This window comes from Hyperolius riggenbachi, chromosome 4, assembly GCF_040937935.1.
Source record: "Hyperolius riggenbachi isolate aHypRig1 chromosome 4, aHypRig1.pri, whole genome shotgun sequence".
NCBI lineage: Eukaryota > Metazoa > Chordata > Amphibia > Anura > Hyperoliidae > Hyperolius > Hyperolius riggenbachi.
In genome coordinates this window covers 194,161,173-194,175,745 of record NC_090649.1, presented here as the reverse complement: position 1 = coordinate 194,175,745, position 14,573 = coordinate 194,161,173, and the positions used below count along the sequence as shown (strand labels likewise).

General features: G+C 42.7%; 2 protein-coding genes across 3 annotated transcripts in view; one reads left to right on the top strand and one right to left on the bottom strand.

The window, feature by feature from the left end:
- The window catches only part of PLAAT1 (phospholipase A and acyltransferase 1), a 381,602-nt gene that overhangs the window by 111,670 nt on the left and 255,359 nt on the right, over positions 1 to 14,573 (top strand). The window lies entirely within an intron of this gene.
- The window catches only part of LOC137571675 (probable cation-transporting ATPase 13A5), a 247,700-nt gene that overhangs the window by 75,974 nt on the left and 157,153 nt on the right, over positions 1 to 14,573 (bottom strand). The window lies entirely within an intron of this gene.

Genomic DNA, 14,573 nt, shown 5'->3' with positions numbered 1-14,573 from the left:
ACAAGCCCACGGTATGTACTTGTTAACTTTTTGCCAAAATTTAAAATTGAAGCAATAAAATAAAATAAAGCCTCATGAGCTTGATATTTGTTGGTCCTAAGATAATACCTTGTGCAATTTGTGAAAGATTAAATATGTGAAAACTTAAAAAAGCAATGAAACCCTAAAATACCTCACATTAAAATGACTAAAACACTCTCCTCAATCTCTATTACATAAAAATATTTATGTCAAATCGATAAATCATATGAAAATCTGTCAAGGGTCAAAAAAATCCTTACACTAAAACGGCTATGCAAAAAACAATCTTGCTTTCTTAAAAAAAGGACTTTTTTTTCACATCAAACAGAGAAATCGAGAGCCCAATATAGTGTAGTATGTATTGGATCAGGGAGAATTAGTGTGGAGTAAGTATTATACTTACAAACATGGGTTACCGTTTAGGCAACCACTATATAGGCAGGTGGGGAGATTAGACCTGTCCCCACTCAGGATTAAGATGTCGCTCTCTGAAGAAGGAAAGGAGGGTTTGTCACCCTTCCAACCACCAAGGGTGGATATCTTGACAAGTAGATGTACAGAGGCGCCAAAAGGATAAAATATGCTAAAATGTTTAAAATTTTCGGGTGGCGGCGGTGGACCGGCCACTCAGAAATAGACTTGATGCTGTCGCTTAAGATAAAGACAATTTATTCACATACTCCATGAACAAAACCGCAACGCGTTTCACGGGTATATTCCAGCTTCCTCAGGCAATAAACAGACAGGAGTACAGTGTAAAGACAGAGACCGATAGCGTGTCCTTAGACCAATGTATATGTGTGCTGATGATTTTTGGTGCATAGTTATGTTAACGTGAATAATGGGTAAACAATGCTGTGGTTAGAGGTATATTGGGAGAGGGGGTGAGGGGCTGTGCAGAGATTGTTTTGGGAGAGGGGGTGAGGGGCTGTGCAGAGATTGTTATAAGAGTTAAAAATCGTAGTGAAAAAACGGGGGGGGGCAAAAAAGGGGGGGGGACTATTAGGGGAGGGGGGGTTAGGGAAAAATTAAGGGTGGCAAAACACAATGCAATCAGATGTAGTAAAATGCAGAAAACCAGACTCACCAGTACAGTCTCAAGGTCACGAATAGCGCCTCTGTACCAGTGAGTCTGGAGATCAAGATTTATATACCTAAGAGTATATGGGTGGACCAATTGCATGGTTAATAAGGGGTGGGGGCTATGTGATAGGCAGGTAATGTGTTTCTATGGGTGGGGAGGAGACAAGCTAGGGGGCGTGTTTGTGGGCCAATAGGAGCAGGGGACAGGTTATGTAACCTATATTGGGCCAATAGGAGCAGGGGACAGGTTATGTAACCTATGTTGGGCCAATAGGAGCAGGAGACAGGTTATGTAACCTAAGTTGGGTCAATAGCAAGAGGGGATGTGGTTGTGTAACTTCGGGGAACAGAAAATAAACAAATGTGTACAAAGTGTATCTATTCAGAGGCTGAATAGAGTACTGGTCAAGGGCACAGCCTCTGGCACAGGAGACCGGGGTTCGAATCCTGGCCAGGGCCAGCACCTATTTTGTAAGGAGTTTAAGGCAAGACTGCCTAACAAATGTGTACAAAGTGTATCTATTCAGAGGCTGAATAGAATACTGGTTAAGGGCACAGCCTCTGGCACAGGAGACCAGGGTTCGAATCCTGGCTAGGGTCAGCACCTATTTTGTAAGGAGTTTAAGGCAAGACTGCCTAATATTGCTGGGTGGCTTCCTGAGCACGTCCCAGTGGCTGCAGCTCCTGGGGCGTCTTAAATCCAACAGGAGAAAAGCGCTGTACAAATGTTTGGATTATTAGAAGTACAAGATGCATGTTGCTGCCCCCAAGTTGTTATTTTTTAGACTGTTTGGGGAAAGAAGGTATCGATAACAAATAACATTCATTCTAACAGACATAAAGTGCATATTGGTGCATCTTTGCGCCCTAAAAGACTGTAGACATAAAGGACATAATTGATCATTGACATACAAAGATATAATAAAAGTCTACATATAAAAAAATAATAAATATAAATAAATAAATACATCCATCAGAACAAGGCATAAAGGAAATTCAAATTCAAATTCAACCGGTTCCTGATTAACTGCATAGAATAATAAAAATAATGATGATAATAACAACAATAATAATAACAGTAATAATAACAATAATAATAATAACAATAATAATAGTAATAACAACAAGAATAAGTAACAGATAAAAAGAGAGGACAGGATTAAAAAGAGAAACTGATCGCTGTTAATGGGATGAACTAGTAAATTTTCTCCAATACTTCATTGAGACCATCTGGAGTTAAGGTTTTGAGAATTTGGATCCAATACATTTCACGTTTCTTGAGGGAGTCAAAAGAATCTGAACAATTGTGCGGAATTGATTCGATGATTGTAATGTGGAATAATTCAGGATTACTGTCGTGGTAAGTGGAGAAATGGCGTGAAACACTGTGTAGGGGAAATTTGTTTAATATATTTCATTTATGCTGTCCTACTCTACTTCTAGCTAGTTGGGTGGTTCTGCCCACATACTGCAGCTGGCACGGGCACGAGATTATATAGATAATATATTTTGATTCGCAGTTGATGACGTCCTTTATTTGATATTTAATGTTAGTGACCAGGGAGGAAAATGATGAGGTATTGAGAACAAATTGACAAGCTAGGCACCTTTTGTGGTTGCATGGTGCACTTCCTGGTATCTGGGTGGTGGGTGGACGCATGGTATTGGTCTGACTCTGGCGTAGTCTACTGGGGGCCAAAATACTGCGGAGGTTAGGGGCGCGTTTGTAAGTAATGGCGGATTTAGTGGGTATGATTGGTCGTAGGTGGGGGTCCTGGAGGAGGATCTCCCATCTCTTGTTTAAAATACTGCGAATGGACTGGTGTTGGTGACTGAATTTAGTGATGAACCGGGGCATGTCTGAAGTCTTATTGTCAGCTGGTGGTGGTGATGGACCGTGGGTTTTGGCTTTGAGATATGCGTCTTTTAGAAGTTTTTTGGGGTATTGACTAGTGTTGGGCGAACAGTGTTCGCCACTGTTCGGGTTCTGCAGAACATCACCCTGTTCGGGTGATGTTCGAGTTCGGCCGAACATCTGATGGTGTTCGGCCAAACTGTTTGGCCATATGGCCGAACGTTTGGCTAGCGCTGTGATTGGCCGAACGGGTCACGTGTAGTGTTGGGCGAACATCTAGATGTTCGGGTTCGGGCCGAACATGGTCGCGATGTTCGGGTGTTCGAGCCGAACTCCGAACATAATGGAAGTCAATGGGGACCCGAACTTTCGTGCTTTGTAAAGCCTCCTTACATGCTACATACCACAAATTTACAGGGTATGTGCACCTTGGGAATGGGTACAAGAGGGGAAAAAATTAGCAAAAAGAGCTTATAGTTTTTGAGAAAATCGATTTTAAAGTTTCAAAGGGAAAACTGTCTTTTAAATGCGGGAAATGTCTGTTTTCTGGGCACAGGTAACATGCTTTTTGTCGGCATGCAGTCATAAATGTAATACAGATAAGAGGTTCCAGGAAAAGGGACCGGTAATGCTAACCCAGCAGCAGAACACGTGATGGAACAGGAGGAGGGCGGCCCAGGAGAAGAAGGCCACGGTTTGAGACACAACAACCCAGGCCTTGCATGAGGACAAGAAGCGTGCGGATAGCAATTTGCATTTTGTCGCCATGCAGTCATAAATGTAATACAGATGAGAGGTTCAATAAACAATAAACAGTAATTGGTGTTGTCCAGAATGCACACAATGCGTGGGTCGCGTTCAATGCAGTCCTAGGCCGAAGAGGTCATAGCCTAGGGTCACAAAAACCTGTTTATTTGGGCAATTTCAATGGTAGTGATGCTGACGTACATAAATCTCAGCCATGGCCGTTAGCAACGTCTGAATTTCACGAAATGTCTCATGCAGGTAGAAGACATATTGTTAGACTTGGATTCCAAAGATGGGGTCCCTACATCTCTGCAAACCAGAGTTACAGGGGTGCAAAATTGGTAAAATCCCCCATAGGCTTTTATTGCCTCCCTTTTTCACTTTCCAAAATCTCACATCTTTTCAAAGGGCAATGGCTCAGCAGTACCAAATTTTCTAGCATTGTAGGGACTCTTAGGGGGATCATGACTGGTGAGTTTTGCCACTGCTGAGCCGTTGCCCTTTGAAATGGTGTGAGATTTTGGAACGGTAAACAGTAGGCCCAATGAAAGCCTATGGGGGATTTTACCAATTTTGGAGCCCTGTAACTCTGGTTTGCAGAGATGTAGAGACCCCATCTTTGGAATCCAAGTCTAACAATATGTCTTCTACCTGCATGAGACATTTCGTGAGATTCAGACGTTGCTAACGGCCATTGCTGCGATTTATGTACGTCAGACTCGCCACCATTGAAATTGCCCAAATAAACAGGTTTTTGTGACCCTAGGCTATGACCTCTTCAGCCTAGGGGCCCAAAACTCACCAGTCATGTTCCACCTAAGGGTCCCTACAATGCTAGAAAATTTGCCACTGCTGAGCAATTGCCCTTTGAAAAGATGTGAGATTTTGGAAAGTGAAATAGGGAGGCAATAAAAGCCTATGGGGGATTTTACCAATTTTGCACCCCTGTAACTCTGGTTTGCAGAGATGTAGGGACCCCATCTTTGGAATCCAAGTCTAACAATATGTCTTCTACCTGCATGAGACATTTCGTGAAATTCAGACGTTGCTAACGGCCATGGCTGAGATTTATGTACGTCAGCATAACTACCATTGAAATTGCCCAAATAAACAGGTTTTTGTGACCCTAGGCTATGACCTCTTTGGCCTAGGGGCCCGAAACTCACCAGTCATGTTCCCCCTAAGGGTCCCTACAATGCTAGAAAATTTGCCAGTGCTGAGCAATTGCCCTTTGAAAAGATGTGAGATTTTGGAAAGTGAAATAGGGAGGCAATGAAAGCCTATGGGGGATTTTACCAATTTTGCACCCCTGTAACTGTGGTTTGCAGAGATGTAGGGAACCCATCTTTGGAATCCAAGTCTAACAATATGTCTTCTACCTGCATGAGACATTTCGTGAAATTCAGACGTTGCTAACGGCCATGGCTGAGATTTATGTACGTCAGCATAACTACCATTGAAATAGCCCAAATAAACAGGTTTTTGTGACCCTAGGCTATGACCTCTTTGGCCTAGGGGCCCGAAACTCACCAGTCATGTTCCCCCTAAGGGTCCCTACAATGCTAGAAAATTTGCCACTGCTGAGCAATTGCCCTTTGAAAAGATGTGAGATTTTGGAACTGTAAATAGGAGGCCCAATGAAAGCCTAAGGGGGATTTTACCAAATTTGGAGCTCTGTAACTCTGGTTTGCAGAGATGTAGGGAACCCATCTTTGGAGCCCAAGTCTAACAATATGTCTTCTACCTGCATGAGACATTTCGTGAGATTCAGACGTTGCTAACGGCCATTGCTGCGATTTATGTACGTCAGACTCGCCACCATTGAAATTGCCCAAATAAACAAGTTTTTGTGACCCTAGGCTATGACCTCTTCGGCCTAGGACTGCATTGAACATGACCCACGCATTGTGCGCATTCTGGACAACACCAATTACTGTTTATTGTTTATTGAACCTCTCATCTGTATTACATTTATGACTGCATGGCGACAAAATGCAAATTGCTATCCGCACGCTTCTTGTCCTCATGCAAGGCCTGGGTTGTTGTGTCTCAAAGCGTGGCCTTCTCCTCCTGCGCCGCCCTCCTCCTGTTCCATCACGTGTGCTGCTGCTGGGTTAGCGTTACCGGTCCCTTTTCCTGGAACCTCTTATCTGTATTACATTTATGACTGCATGCCGACAAAAAGCATGTTACCTGTGCAAAGAAAACAGACATTTCCCGCATTTAAAAGACAGTTTTTCCCTTTGAAACTTTAAAATCGATTTTCTCAAAAACTATAAGCTCTTTTTGCTAATTTTTTTTCCCTCTTGTACCCACTCCCAAGGTGCACATACCCTGTAAATTTGGGGTATGTAGCATGTAAGGAGGCTTTACAAAGCACGAAAGTTCAGGTCCCCATTGACTTCCATTATGTTCGGAGTTCGGCTCGAACACCCAAACATCGCGGCCATGTTCGGCCTGTTCGGCCCGAACCCGAATATCTAGATATTCGCCCAACACTAGTATTGACGATCGGTGAATTTGGTTGTTAAGACTTTGGATTGACTATTATATTGTTGAACATCTGTACAGTTCCGGTATATTCTTTTATACTGACTGTATGGGGTATTTTTGGTCCAGGGGCGGTGGTGAAAACTATGGTAGTGGATGTAGTTATTAGCATCAACCGGTTTGAAAAATTTTTTGGTTTTGATATGGTGTTGTTCAGTATATAGGACTAGGTCTAAAAATTCTATTGATACTGCGTCATGGTGAGAAGTGAACTGTAAGCCTGCGGGGTTGGTGTTAAGGTAGTCAAGGAATGAAGGGATAAGATCGGGGGTACCTTTCCATATGAACACTAGATCATCTATATATCTTTTGTAGAAGATGATATTGTTGGAGAACGGGTTGTTGTGGTATATTTTGATATGTTCAAGAAGTCCCATGGCCAGATTAGCATAAGAAGGGGAGAATTAGCTTCCCATGGAAACTCCACTGACTTGGTGGTAGGTATGGTCTTGGAATGTAAAAATATTATTGTTAAGAATGAATTCCGTGCACTGTATTAGAAATGATTGTTGCATTTGTGGCATTGATATATTCGATTTTAGATAGTACTGTAAGGCAGTGAGTCCAAAGGTATGTGGTATATTGGTGTACAATGAAATGTCATTACAGGTTAGCCAGATATAGTCTTCTTGCCAGGATGTGGATTGTAAGAATTGAATCAGGTGCTGAGAGTCTTTTAGAAATGAGGGTAGGGCTTGGACATGAGGCTGTAAATGTGTGTCTATGAAACGAGATAGGTTGCTGGTGACGGAATCAATACCAGAGATGATCGGTCTGCCAGGTGGTTTGTGGATGTTTTTGTGGATTTTGGGCAGATAGTAGAAAAAGGAAGTTTTGGGGTGGTGGTTAATAATGAAGTTCCTCTCATTCTTGGTAATGATGTTGTTGTGTAGGGCGTCATTGATGAAGTTTTTAAGGGTTTTGTTAATTTCAGGGGTGGGGTCTGCATGTAGTCGTGTGCAATGTTTGGGGTTGTTTAATAATCGAAGGGATTCGTCCAGGTAATCAGCTCTATCTAGGATGACAATCCCTCCCCCTTTGTCCGCTGGTTTTATGACTATATCGAGATTGTTTCGCAGAGTTTTGAGGGCTAATCTTTTGGGTAGTGAGAGGTTGGAGGTAGGGAGGGCGTCAGGGATGGTGAGATCTTGTAAGTCTTTTAAAACAAGGGAGTAAAAGGTGTCGATGAAATTCCCTTTGGAAGCGGTGGGATAAAATCGTGAGCGGCCTTTAAGTTTGGTATTGATAAATTTCTCTGTCTCAATTTCTGCTGTGGAAATGGAGACGATAGGAAGTGCGTCGTTGTTAGTAATGATGAGCTCAGTGGGGTCCGTAAATGTTAAGGTATTATGTTTTTTTATTTTGTATGGAAAGAAGCAGAACCCAGCTGCAAGCCAAAGCACTCAATGAGTCATATGATAGAAAAATACAAATTATTTATTGATACAAACATTCCTAATATGTCATAAAAACCAGATACTGAATACAAGAAATGGGCATGTTAATAAAAAGTAAGCGGTCTGGGAGCCTGCTCAGCATATAGCCACTATCAGCCTGTATAATGCATTGTTCCCTCGATACAGTGTAAACTGCATGTTACATATTGCTTCCCATGGAGAAAAGTTCCAGATAAACAGTGATTCCAGGAATACATGCATAGGTTCCAGAAATATGCTCAAACTGCTTCTGTTCTAAAGACATACAACAACATTTGACTCTGGTGCAGACCAGATTCTCTCCGCTGCCAGTAGAAACCAGAAGTCAGCGGGGCGTGGCTAGCCATGAGAGAGTAAGGACGCAGCTCAGCCTTGCTCCGCCGGCCTAACTCAAATCCTGAGTCATCCTGCACCCTACGGGTGAAATCATCGCCGCCAACCCGTACCGTTCTGCGGCCAGACGTCACCCCGGTCAGATCGCCACAAAAGATGCCGAAAAGTGGGGCAGAGAAGGCTGCTGAAGCCGCCGAGAAGCTGGCGAAATATGCGCATGGATCAGGGCAAGATGGCGCCGCCCTGTCCCAGCGCCATGAGACAACAGCAGAGGACTTCAGACCCAGCTCTCCGGTAGTGGAGACAGATACAGATGCGGAATCCGTAAGCTCCCGCACCAGGAAGGGTCAGACTGTAAGTAAGGACGTTGGTCCTAAAACAAAGAGGGGCAGATCGCACCACAAGCAGGGGAAAGACAGCCAGTCACAGGCACAAACAGCAGCTGCAGAGGACACGGATTCAGAGGAGGGGGAACCTACTCGGGCAGACTTACTAGACGCCATTAGAGCATTGCAAAACAGCTTGACCACAAGACTAGATAGTGTACAATCAGACCTCTCTCTGGTCAAAGCTGATTTAAAGAAACTGCGTGACAGGGCAGTGGAATCCGACAAAAGAATAGGGGAATTGGAAGGCACAGTCAAACCTATGCTAAAAGCCCAAAAGATAAATATAAAAGCTACTGAACAAAATACCCTGAAATTAGATGACTTGGAGAATAGATCCAGACGGTCCAACTTAAGGTTTGTGGGCTTTCCAGAGAAGTCGGAGGATGGTTCCCCTGAACATTTTCTAGAAACCTGGCTGAAGCAAGCAATGCCGGATATGGATTTATCACACACATTTTCTATAGAACGTGCGCACCGTGTCCCTGGAGGTCCCCCAAAGCCAGGGAGACCCCCCAGACCTATGATTGCCAAGTTGTTGAACTATAGAGATAAAGTGGAAATCCTGCGGAAAGCCAGAGATGTCTCACTCGAGTTTAATGGCACTAAAATATCTCTGTACCAGGACTTCTCCTCTGAAGTACAAAAGCAACGTTTCTCATTTATGGCAGTTAAAGCTGGTTTGAGGGCCAAACAGATCCTTTATACTATGTTGTTTCCAGCAAAATTACGCGTACAGTACCGGGATGAGATCATGTTTTTTCTAACACCTGATGAAGCGGTCACCTGGATGGAACAGCAGGGTATTGACATACCTATACTCCCAGATACAAGGAAGAAAAAAGCTTCTCGCTGATACTGGTACTGACGGCTCTGATTGTAATAGGACGGGCGAAAGTTCTCTCTTTGGAGGCAATCTTTTCATAAATGACCATATGTGTCCCAATTGGTCCAGGGAACTGCTCAGCTCTACTTATCTGCGGAGGAACACAGACGCCACTACATTATATTTTGACTGTGTATATGCCGTCCCTGAACTGGAATCTGATAAGTAATAAGCACAAAATTCGATAATATTGCAGTACCTATAAAAGAAAGAAGATATGCTTGAATGACTATAAAGCAACTCTCAATGCATATATATATATAGATAAACTTTTCTTTAAATAGGCCCACACTGCCACCTAGTGGGTTACTGCAATTTCATTATTAGGCTAGAATGATATGCTGCTGCATTGCTGACTCTATTGATTGCCAAATGATGATCTAATTGAAAGATGTTGACAAATAATTTGCACATTTCAGGTTAAAATATATCTGTTTACCTTTAATCGATCATTATTAAGCTATTTCATACCTCTGCATGCATAAGGTGGGTTTTGACCAGGGATTTTCTCTTTTTGAGTAACAACCCTTAAAGTGAACCAGAGACGAAGCACCCTTGTGTATTTTACCATAGAAATCAGTGGGAACATTAGAGAAAACATTTACCATGCTCTCTGTTCCATCCTCACTGCTAAAAGTGTCTGTTATCTAGCTGAAATAAGAATCCCGGACTGAGCATTGAGTCTGGCTTTGCTATAATGACTCAGCTATAATGATTCCTGAGCAAAGCCAGCAGGGGGCAGGCTTGGACTTGAAGACAGCAAAGAACACAGTCTCAGCTATAATTATTCTGTAGCAAAGCCAGACCGACTGCTTAGTCGGGATTCTTATCTTAGAGGTGATAACAGGCAAATTAAACAGAGAACAATGTAACAAAGAGCAGATTAGGTGTTTACTGTCATGTTCCCACTGATTTATAAGGTAAGATACATGAGGTTGCTTCATCTCTGGTTCTCTTTAAGTGTCCGGGAAGGCGTCTCTTGCGTTTCTCCTTTTAATCTAAAAGATGACACCTCACCCATGGGTTAAATAATACAACTAGGTCGGCCATGGCGACCAAAGTTAGTCCCTTGGTTAGTTAGTTTCAAGTTTTGGGATTAAGACTCTCTGTAAATTACTAAACAGGGAGTAGGGCGGGAAAGGCCTGATGGGGGTTATCATGTTTTATATGTGTTTTTGTTGTCTTTGTAATTTTGTTTTTCAGCATACTGTCCGGAAAGGTGTCCACACTGTTGCAGACCTGGAGCAATGGAATAATGAGCAGGTCAGGGTACTCAATCATATTAAATCAGCTCTAACATGACTATAATCAAACACTTGTCCTGGAATGTCCGAGGAATGAATAATGCGATTAAGCGCAAACTGGTATTTGAATATATACGCAAGGCTTTGCCCCAAATTATATGCCTACAAGAAACGCATTTGCTGGGAGCTAGAGGGCTCACCTTAAAGAGAATCTGTACTCTAATATTCTTACAATAAAAAGCATACCATTCTATTCATTATTTTCTCCTGTGCCCCTCTGTGCTGTTTCTGCCACTCTCTGCTGCAATCCTGGCTTGTAATTAACAGTTTTAGGCAGTGTTTACAAACAAACTAACCAGCTTCTAATAGGCTCAGCTAAGCATAGTGTGTGAGTCATTCAGAGTATGCAGGGGGCCTGCAGAGGGTGTGTATCGCTTCTACCAATCACAAGCAGCCCTGCACATTCCACGCAATCAAGCTTTCGCCCGACAAACAGGACAGAGGAAAGATACATTGATTTATTACAGAGACAGTGCAGTTAGGAAAGACTGCAGTAAGCCAGAGCAGATTAGAACAGACATAGGAACTTATAGGATAGAAGAACTAAGGCTGAAAAATTTGTTACAGAGTCTCTTTAAAGAAACCCTGGATTGCGAATTATTATCTTGCTCATTATTCCTCATACTCTAGAGGGACGGCAATTTTAATTGCTAAATCTTTCAAGGGTACAGTCACTGACGTTAGGGTAGACAATAAAGGGAATTATGTTATAATGCGATGTCAGATAGATGGGAATCCTTTAATAGTTGCATCTGTTTATGTGCCGCCTCCCTTTAATGTAAACATACTGACAGATATTATGAAAAAGATACACCCACTACTAGATGGACCCTTAATAATATTGGGGGACTTTAATGCCACCCTTGATCCAACAATGGATAGGCTTAAGACGGGAGGGAAAACTTGTCCAACTTTTCTGGGCTGGAAGGATACATACGCTTTGCATGACATATGGAGATGGAAGTTCCCTACCACAAAGATGTTTTCATGTTTCTCTGATTCCCACCGGACAATGTCTAGAATAGATATGTGCTTTGGATCTGTTGATTTATTGCCTTTAGTAGAATCCATTGAATATCTCTCACACGGAATTTCTGACCACGCCCCATTGACATGCCAATTACAATTCCGGGGAATCACCTCACCAGCTTTATGGCGCATGAATCCATGCTGGCTAGAGGATGAGACGGTTCTAGGGGAGTGTCAGAAGGGAGTGACGGAATACTGGTCAATTAATGAGGGTACCGTGGGGCGACATGTATGCTGGGATGCAGGTAAAGCAGTTGCGAGAGGCTCTTTTAGAGCAGCCGTCTCTATTATAAGACAAAATGAGATAGCCTCACAAAAATACCTTGAGAAAGAGACTGCTGAGGCACAAGCGCAACTACGTTTAAACCCCTCTGACACACAATACGCCATCTGGCAATCAGCACGCCGTAAACTAGAGCTTAAAACTCTGGAAAGAACAAAAAGGAAAGATATCCAGTCTCAGAGATTTTTCGAATACGGCAATAAATGCAGTAAACTACTTACTTATTTATTAAATTCCTCTGATGGTCCCTCTGCTATCCCACGTATTGTGTCGCCTTCCGGTATTACTTACCATACCTCACCTGAGATAGCATCAGCTTTTACAGAGTTTTATACAGAGCTATATGCTACAAAAATAGGCCCAGTAGATGACAAAATTATGAATTTCCTCAAGGACCTGGATCTGCCAACGCTGTCATCAGAGGCGGCTGCCGAATTAGATGCCCCCATTACCTCAACAGAAATAATCAATGTGATTAACTCTTTTAAGCGGAACAAAGCCCCAGGACCCGATGGAATACCAATAGAGTGGTACATTAAAAATAAATCACTAATAGTCCCTCACTTAACTACTCTCTTTAAGCATATTTTTGAAACCAAATCCCTTCCAGATTCTATGGCCTTGATTCACAAAGCGGTGATAACTCAGTTATCACGCCTAAAAGACTTTAGGCGTGATAACCTTTGCACTAGCAAAGTTATCACCGCTTTGTGCTCTAACTCGCGCGAAGCTACCGCGCGTACGTGCGTACGCGCGCGCGCAAAGTCCCATAGGGCTTAATGGGAGCTTCGCGCGAAGCGCCGGGTGCTGCGCGCGCGCCTGCGCACTTGCACGCGCAAAACTTTGCGCGCGGAAAATTCGCGCGAGTTTCTTCTTATCATGCCTAAACTGAGTTTAGGCATGATAAAGGGGTTTTCACTCGCGTGCAAACACTTTGCACCGCTTTGTGAATCGAGCCCTATGTATGAAGCCCTTATAACTCTTATATTGAAGCCAAACAAGGATCCATCCTCTTGTGACTCCTACCGCCCCATATCTCTCATTAATACAGATGCCAAGATACTTACTAAAATTCTTGCCTCCAAATTAATGTTCAAATGGTATTATACCCCTGTACTTTTACGCAGGCTATTCCCAACTGCCTCAGACCAGTGTTGGAGGGGATGTGGTAATAGAGGGACTCTGGCCCATATATTCTGGTTCTGCTCTAAAATTTTGGCATTCTGGCAGTCTATAGCTGACTTGATCTTTAAAGTTATTAGGAAAAAGATTCAGTTGAACCCATGGGTTTATGTTTTGGGTAAATCTCCACCAGGGCTCCGCTCTCATACTCGGAAAATGGTAAATCATATCCTCACTGCCGCACGACTGCAAATTTCGGCCAATTGGAAAAACAATCATCCCCCTACCCTAGAGGAGGTTGTCCTCCGCATACGCAGGATTAGGATAATGGAATATTTGTCATCACTGGTCAACGATTCCGCAGGACAATTTGGTAAAACCTGGGACTTTTGGGATATTAACTTCGATCTAGCCTCTGAATCTTAACCTCTCCATCCCTCTCTCTCCCCTCTCTCTGAATATTATCTTTGCCCCTTAATCCTGATTTACCCTGTTGAAATTAATGCTAGGATATGACATACCACTATATTAGTCATGTGAAGGGTTACTGTATTAATTCTTACCTTAATTATTATATGCTTCTTCTATGACTCTATACTAGACAAGGAAAAAAAAGAAAGAAAAGAGGTTCTCTCTTCTTTACTCTCTTTCTTGGGTTTTATGGAATAATTTGTCACTTTTGGTATGTTTATCTATCTGCTACATTTTCCTAGAAGATATATCCTGTGAATATCTGTAAAACCTGTTTATATATTGAACCTCTTAATAAAAATTGAGTTACAAAAAAAAAAAAAAATTCTTGCCTCCAGACTTAACGAGCACATTACCTCTATAATACATCCTGACCAGACCGGCTTCATCCCCGGACGATCTACCAGGCTCAATGTCAGAAGGCTATCTTTAAATTTGCATTATCTACACAAAAATGCTGGATCGAGAACCATACTATCACTAGATGCGAACAAGGCATTCGACTCGATTGAATGGCCTTATGTGGCGGCAGTGTTGAAGCGATTTGGCTTTGGGGAATCGTTCCAACGCTGGTTCCAAATATTATATGATAAACCCAGAGCCAAACTTAGGGTTAACTCCATAGTCTCATCCATTTTTACAGTTTCAAGGGGAACCCGACAGGGGTGCCCTCTTTCGCCTTTGTTGTCTGCCATTGCAATTGAGCCTCTGGCTCAGGCCATCCGCTCAGATCTAAACATACAGGGACTTAAAATAAATAACACAGAAGAGCGTATATCATTGTATGCAGATGACATGCTGATCTTTCTGGCAGATCCGGGTCCTTCTCTAACAAGAGTACTGGAAATCTATGATACCTTTCATAAAATATCGGGACTCTCAATAAATTGGTCTAAGGCGATCCTTCTCCCATTAGACTCCTTTGACCGCCAGCTCATAACGAAACAATCTAAACTACAAATCGTTGATAGTTTTAAATACCTGGGTGTTAACCACTTGAGGACCTAGGGCTTTCTACCCCTTAAGGACCGGCCACTTTTTTTCCATTCAGACCACTGCAGCTTTCA